The sequence below is a fragment of the Amia ocellicauda genome, chromosome 13, assembly GCF_036373705.1.
Source record: "Amia ocellicauda isolate fAmiCal2 chromosome 13, fAmiCal2.hap1, whole genome shotgun sequence".
Taxonomy (NCBI): Eukaryota; Metazoa; Chordata; class Actinopteri; order Amiiformes; family Amiidae; genus Amia; species Amia ocellicauda.
In genome coordinates, this window is record NC_089862.1 from 11971323 (window position 1) to 11976841 (window position 5519).

At 48.3% G+C, this 5519-nt stretch overlaps 1 long non-coding RNA gene across 1 annotated transcript; it reads right to left on the minus strand.

The window, feature by feature from the left end:
• Positions 1-1120: 1120 nt before the first annotated feature.
• On the minus strand, positions 1121-1724 carry LOC136766996 (uncharacterized). Its single transcript, XR_010821794.1, has 2 exons — positions 1640-1724; positions 1121-1417 (listed from the first exon to the last, which is right to left on the minus strand). It is a non-coding gene; the product is annotated as an uncharacterized LOC136766996 (long non-coding RNA).
• Positions 1725-5519: the final 3795 nt, after the last annotated feature.

The following is a 5519-nucleotide window of genomic DNA, read 5'->3' on the forward strand; positions in this document are numbered from 1 at the left end:
ATATCAGTGTATATAGCCTGTGTGGAATATCTTATTACCAATCACCAACATAAACGCATCGCGGTCACACAATGTCACCCTTACATTGTTTCGTTTTTTTTCCTTTTCTCTTTACATCTGTTCTAATTTCACAGTCCCCTTCTTAACAAACAGTCTCTAAAGAAAATACAAATAAAATAAATGTCCTGAACAAAATAAAGTGTCTAAAACAGTCTTAGCAGATACAGTTACATGTCTGTTGCTCCTGGTCCAGCAACGGAGATGTGTGGAATGAGAAACTCCAGAACAACTGCTGATTCCGAATGGCGAACAGAGCAGACCGCGATGTGCTTCCTCTTCTGTAATGTAGTCGGTGTAGAGAGGTTCCTCAGTGTGTTACAGTGGTATGGAGACGCTAACAAGCCCGTAAAACAACATCTGTTTCTGTTATCTTTCTGGACATCGGTCCCAATTTATTTCTTGTACTGTATTATTGTTGTTCATTCATAACGTTTATTTTATTATTGAAATTCAAAGAGTGAACAGTGTAGAGAATAGGCGATAACCAGTGCTTTATAAAAACAAATCAAAGTACATCTCAGGGAATCGGTGGCGAGAGGAAGGAAGGACTGACTGGTGAAGTTACACGATCTTCATCAGGCCCGCTGGCGCTGACCGGCCCGGGAGTCCGGACGAGCGGCTGGAGTAACTCGGACCCGCGGGCTGTCGTGAGGAGGTGGCGTGAGTTTGTGGTTGGGTGTACTTATATCTTTAGTTACGTTTGTCAGCTGGCGGGACTGTGTTTTTTTAATTACTTCAATTATATTTTTGTCTGAGTGAGTAAGTCCTCATTGAACTGTGTTGTGTATAACCGAGGTGAGTTTCTACCTGCAGTACAATTTGATTAAGCCCTCAGCAGTGAGGCCTAAGAGGACAGTTTGTAGCTCAGTGTTGTTATTGAAGCTCAGTGTGTGTGCAGTGCAGCTCCTCACAGGCTGTGTCCCATTTCACTGCCTTCACCCTCAGCACCTGCAGTAGGTCTCAGCTGCAGCAGTGCAGTCTCTGTGCAGTTCAGCTGAGGGAGGTTTTTGTACAGCTGTGTATCACTGTGTGAACACCCAGCTACTACTGAGGTAGTGTGCACTCTGACAGTAGTAATCTCCTGTATCTTCAGGCTGGACTCCACTGATGGTCAGAGTGAAGTCAGTCCCAGATCCACTGCCACTGAATCGCTCTGGGATCCCAGACTGACGGGTAGTGGCAAAATAGATCAGGAGTTTAGGAGCTTCTCCAGGTTTCTGTTGGTACCAGGCTAGGTAGTGCTTGCCACTAGAAGTACCCACTGCACTGCTGGTTTTACAGTTCACAGTGACTGTCTCTCCTTGTTGAACAGATTTGACTTGTGGAGTCTGAGTCACAGTAACCTGTCCTCTGGTTTCTAAACATAATAAACATATATTAAGTTACTGAGAGTTTGAAAATATACACATGTTTTTTTTTTCGTGTTATATCATGATTTTTCCTTTTTACTTTAACCAGAAGTTTTTACATTAAATACATGAAGAATTGTATTAGTAAATAATAATTGATCTGTTGCTAAAATAGGAACACACATCTTAGAAAATAATACATACAAAATTACAGTTAACACATTTCTCACCCTGAGTGCAGATGGCGAAAGCCCAGATGAAGATGGTGATGTAAGTCATTGTTGTTGTGGATTGTGTTGCCATGAAGGGCAGCTCTCAGTCATGAAGTGTTAAACTCACAGGGCTATAAACACTCCCAGAGCACTGAAGCATGTGCTGCCCATGCAAAGTGGCTCTTGTATGCAAATTGTCTTCCTGGGTACAACAGTCTCTTGTAGTCCAGCAGTGCTGTGAACTCAGGCTGGATGCTGTGTGTCTGACAGAGTGAGATGAGCAGTTTAGGATGAAGTCTCCAAAACAACAGGACTAGAAAACAGCTTTATGAGTCATAGGTTTTATATGTTACCTGAGGAGGACTAATGCATGTTTGATTTGTTTTAACAATCCTTTTCAAGTTAATTTAATTGACTCCATCAGTCAGTCTTCAGTAATAGTATAGGACACTGTTTAGTTTTGTATTATAATAACCTGTATTACTATGTATTCATGACTTGATGAACCACAGAAGTGTTGTCTCCCTCTTGTGGTCAGTGTTAATAGCTACAGTCTGTATTGCTTTCATTGATGTTGCCAGCAGACATCTGAAGAGGAAAGTAGCTGTAACACATCCAGGCTCCTGCTTTATCTGACTCGTATGTAAATGGTTTGCAGTTGTAAGCTGATTTTTCATGAAAGGCAAAGGATAATAATTGTCAAAGTATTACTACAGGTAATGCAAAAATTATATTTGAAATAATGACCAAACATCTTTTTAATACTGTATTCATCTCTTTTAACTTTAGAAAATACAAATAATTGTAAATGGATGGCAGGTGGGTGCTCATTTATGAGTGTTATTACATTAAGGATATAATTATTACGTTGTCCTAACAATTGTTTTATCATGCGGATAACGTAATAAATGCCAAAGACGTAATTTCATTATCGGGGAAAAAAGTTATGACGTTATCAGTAGGGGCATTTTATTACATTATTGGTAAATGTACTACATTATGAGTATTATTAAGTTATCCTAGAGTTATCTTTCAAGTCGGAAGCACTGCCCAAGGGGGAGGGGTTTCTGTGCACTTCTGTAGGAACCTGATGAAAACGTCACTCTATCAAAGCTGCCATTGGCCCCTGCGCTCGCCACTCAGAACAGGTCCTTTCCACTTCCTGTTCTGTAACACGTGACGTCAGCGCAGGTTCATCCTCTTTTGCCATTTCGCTGGACTCGAGTACGTAAGCTCTCTGTGTCTGTGTTTGTAATAAACATTCAAACTGCATATTTCGGCAGGCCGGCTCACTTCATAGTGTTGTATCGAAACGGTGGTGAACATCGTTCTGTCTTATGTGTGTTTAGGTTTTATTGATAGCAAATCCCGATTCTGTCCCATCCGCGCACCGGAGGTCTGGCTGCATTTTCTGTTTCAGTTTCGTTCACAAGAAGAGTTTTTAAAAATAATACTCGTGTTTATATAGTGCTATATATATTCCGACTGCTTGCTGTGTTGGTTGTTTGTCCACAGGGCTTTTTCCTCCACAGCAGGAGTGCTAGCAGTGGCAGTAAAATCCGAGGCCTGGCTGCCCAGCCTGAGCCTCGTGTGTCGTAAGAGATCTCACCCGTGTGAGGTGCTCCTCCGCCGGCTTGCGCCCGCACTACAGCCCGCAGCTGTGACTGTAGGAGATCTCGCTGTTTCAGTTCGCTGAGAACAAGCTCTGCTAGCCCTCCCGGTCCGTTCGTGTAGACCTCGGTTTTAGATTCCACTACGGCTGGTAGTCTACTACCCTCGGACCCCTCGGACCCTGGAGCTGGCGTCACCCGGTGCCGCCAGAAACCCTGGCACACACGATGTTGTTAAGCCTACAGGCCTACGCAGCGCTTGTATCCAACACCTGGTGCTCACATACACAGCGTTTTGTCTGGCAACAGCAAGGTTGCGTTTGATGTTGCAGTGCCCCCGTGTACATAAACGTTGCCGGGTGGAGACGCACTTGTCGCAGCGGCGTTTCAGTTGTTGTGTGCCCCCGGTGCAAACCCTGACCGGCGCCCCGCTGCACGTTTCCCTGTTCACGTGCATGTGTGTCTTGGTGATGAGCCCAACAGCCAGCGGATATTTGGCCATGACTTCCAGGTCCACTGCGGCCTATGCCAGAACCCAGGGTACGGCTGAAGCGGGCCTGGTGGACACGCGTGACTCTCCTTCTGACTCAGAGCTCACTTCAGGGAGTCCCCTCGCCACAGGCTGCTGGGCCTCCTAGCGGTAGCATCACAGACCCTCCCCCTGGGCCTCCTCCGATTGAGGACGCTGCAGCGGTGGTTTGAGTCTTTACAGATAAATCCTCGCCGTGATTATGCATGCCGAGTCACAGTCACAGGAAGGCGCTCCGTTGGTGGCGGAGCCCTCACAGTTTGAACCTCGGTGTGCCCCTGGGGCCAGTCTACCACCGAGCAGTGTTGGGGAGCAGTCTGCGACGTTTGTGGAGTCCAAGGCAGGTTCGACTGAACCAGCACGGGCCCTCCATATCAATGTCCTGGAGTTACAAGCAGTACTCCTTGGACTGCTTCACTTCCTGCCAGTCCTGCGGGACAGACATGTGCTGCTTTGGATGGACAACACTGCGGTGGTCGCCTATATCAACAGGCAAGGAGGTAAGGACTGTACTGTCTAGCACGCCATCTGCTTCTGTGAGCGCAGCCACAGTTCCACTCCATCAGAGCAGTTCACCTCCCAAGCCTGGCCATCACGGCGGCGGACCTCCTCTCTCAGGGAGGCCCCCCGGTCTCAAAATGGGGCCTCCACCCGTTTGGGATACAGCAACTGTGGAGCCGGTTTGGCAGGCCAGACTCGGCAGAGTCCACACACTGCCCACTATGGTTCTCCGTCCAAGACCGCTCAGGAACCCTAGGGATCGATGCACTAGCCCACACCTTGCTGCGCTGTCACCTTTACGCGTTCCCACCATTTGCCCTTCTCCTGGTGGTCCTGGAGAAGGTCAGGAGAGAACGAGCGACAGTTCTGCTGATAGCCCCTCGGTGGCCTCGCAGATTCTGGTTCGCAGACCTGATCGCCCTCCTCTACGGAGAGCCTTGGCTGCTCCCAGTGAGAGCGGACTTGTTGTCCCAGGTGCAGGGCACACTTTGGAACCCCAATCCGGGCCTCCTCCAGCTCTGGGCCTGGCCCCTGAGCAGGAGCGACTGATTGCCCGGGGTCTGTCAGACACAATAGTAGCCACTATTCGGTCAGCGAGAGCTCCCTCTACGAGGTCCAGTATTCCTACAGCTGGCAGACGTTTAGCACCTGGTGCCAAGATGGCGGTCAGGAACCAATTCATTGCCCCATCAGGGTTGCATTGCATTTTCTACAAGAGCTGTTGGACCAGGGCAAGTCCCCATCCACGCTCAAAGTGTATCTGGTGGCCATCTCCACATGTCATGTCCAGATTGATGGCGAGCCCCCTGGGTCTCATTTCCTGGCTGTGCAGTTTTAAAAGGGAGCTCGATGGCTGTGGCCTCCTCGCACCCCTTCACTGCCCGCATGGCGCCTTGATGTAGTGCTGGACGCACTTTTCCAAGCCCCATTTGAGCCACTGAATTCAGCTGAGCTGAAGCTGGTGTCACTTAAGACTACGTTTTTGCTGGCAATCACCTCTGCAATACGCGTGAGCGAGTTACACGCCCTGTCCGTACAACCATCGTGTGTCCATTTTGCGTGAGATGTCTCCAGGGTCACGCTACAGCCTAACCCTGCGTTCCTCCCTAAAGTGCTGTCTCCATTCCATGTCAACAGGCCTAATGAGTTGATGGCTTTTCATCCTCCTCCCTTCGCTTCAGAGCAAGAGAGCCAGCTTCACCTGCTGAGCCCTGTACTGGCCCTCAGGTGCTATTTGGAACACACTAAGGACATTCGG